This window comes from Capsella rubella, unplaced genomic scaffold (assembly GCF_000375325.1).
Source record: "Capsella rubella cultivar Monte Gargano unplaced genomic scaffold, Caprub1_0 scaffold_5, whole genome shotgun sequence".
NCBI lineage: Eukaryota > Viridiplantae > Streptophyta > Magnoliopsida > Brassicales > Brassicaceae > Capsella > Capsella rubella.
In genome coordinates this window covers 6,182,625-6,184,707 of record NW_006238919.1, presented here as the reverse complement: position 1 = coordinate 6,184,707, position 2,083 = coordinate 6,182,625, and the positions used below count along the sequence as shown (strand labels likewise).

The window sequence follows — 2,083 nt, the reverse complement described above, 5'->3', positions numbered from 1 at the left end:
AGGACTCGTAGCTTTCCTCATGTATCTTCGGAGTCATTACAGAACCCATTGATGGAATCAAAAAGTGTCACACTGCAGCGATCATAAGTTCCCACAATTAGGTGAAAATTTTGAATAAAACAAAGAAACCTAAAAGTTAAAAATCAAGAACACATAATCAAGAACTGGTCTCAAAACACTAATCGAAAACAAAGAAACCATCAAGATTACCATAATCATCAAGAAAAGAATTAAAGATCATAATCATCAAGAACCAGTCCAGTCACTTCGATTACAGAGTGATTCAACCTTAAGTAAAACTTAAAAAAAGAAACAGTATAAAATGTTGGAGTTTAGTTGAGACAGAGAAGAGTAAGAAAATCTCACCGATGCAATAAAAAAAAGACAGAGAAGAGTAAGAAAATCTCACCGATGCAATAAAAAAAAGACAGAGAAATCTCCAAGAGGTTGTTGAAACAATTGCTGTGTGAATGAGAGAATATAAGACCATTCGTTGACGACACTTTTTTGCACAGTGGATGTTTCCTTGAAAATATCAGTGAGAGATTTTGTGGAAAATGTTTGCTAACGATCACACCTACTACTTCCACTAATTCCACTAATCATTTTCTAATGCAAGTTGACATTGTGATTAGTCATCGAGTGTCTTTAAATTAATAATCTTTGATGTATTATTATTTGACTGAGGTATTCTTATTGGGAGATTTTGGAATATTTTCATGTTAAGATTTGTTCAAAGGTTTTTAAGAACTAAGAATAGTCACAAAATGTAGATTATATATATGTAAGTCGAACATAACCAAAATTCGTCAATGCAAATTCCAAAACCTAATTGTATTATAATTCTATATAAGAATTTATACATCGAAATTATTTGAACCAAATTACAAAATTCTTCAAGCTCGTCCCCTGTTTTTCATAATTGGCTTTGCTTCACTTTTTGTTTTTTGATATATAAATTCTTATATCTGAACGAAATTATTTCTCTTTTTTTTGTTTTTTTTTTAATTAGGATACGCAATTAAATTACAGATTTTTAACTTTTTATATTTGGCATAAAAGAGTATCAACACTTTGTAGTTTGTATATATGTGTCTGTACGCTCCAAAGAGTCTTTGTAGTCACAAACAAAAATACGAGTTAAAGAAAAAACAAAAATCTGAGTATGTCTTTTGCAAACGCACAGCTTCTTTTGGATTCTGATCTAACAAATAGGTTTGTTATAGTAAAACATTTTACAATGTCTCTCATTGGAAAGCTTTGTTGTCTGAACATCAAAATTGTTACTTAGCAGCCAAGTAAGGCTAGTTGAATCTGCAGATTAATATTATCATCAAGCAATACAAAGTAAGTAAAGTATAAAATGAAGGGAAATTTGTTTAGAATGCCACTTTGGAAACTCAATTTTCTGAAACTGCCATTAACAAAAGCTTCTTTCAAATCATGCCACAAAGAGAGTTACAATGACGATTTTGCCCTTGACATTGGAGAGTGAAACTTTGCTTTTTCAGTTGGCAGCAATAGCCATTAATTGCTGAGTTGTAGCCTAATATCATGTGGGTAATGGACTATGTCAAAAATAACGGACGAGTAAGTAATATAAGAAGATGGACAAAATATATAATGTACATGTAGTCCATCGAAAACTCACTTTGACAGAATTCAAGAGACAACTCTGATGCGTGTCCTCTAACTCTGATGCGTGTCCACCACGGACGTTCTATAGAAGGACACAAATAAAGTTTTGATTTATTTAGGGGCACAATGTAAACCAAATCTGTACAAATTGGTGGGTGCTAATGGAGGACAAGTAGAGAGATTTTGTGGAAGTTGTGGGTGGTGAAAGAACAAAGACAAAAAAACGATAGACAAAATCAAAAAAAAAAAAAAAAAATCTCGTCCACAAGATATGTGGTCCATTACATCTGATCCGCCGAATCTTGTCCATCTACAGAAAAATGTATTGTCCATCGCCGAATCAGGTCACCATAACTGGTCCGCCGGATTTTTTCACCTAGAACAAGTCTATCATAACTAGTTTTTGTCCATTGGAAAATGATTCGCCGGATCTGGTTTGCCACAA

The 2,083-nt window shown here is 32.9% G+C and overlaps 1 pseudogene; it reads right to left on the bottom strand.

Annotated features, from left to right (window-relative positions):
- Window positions 1-2,083, bottom strand: part of LOC17887526 — a 14,557-nt pseudogene that overhangs the window by 4,083 nt on the left and 8,391 nt on the right.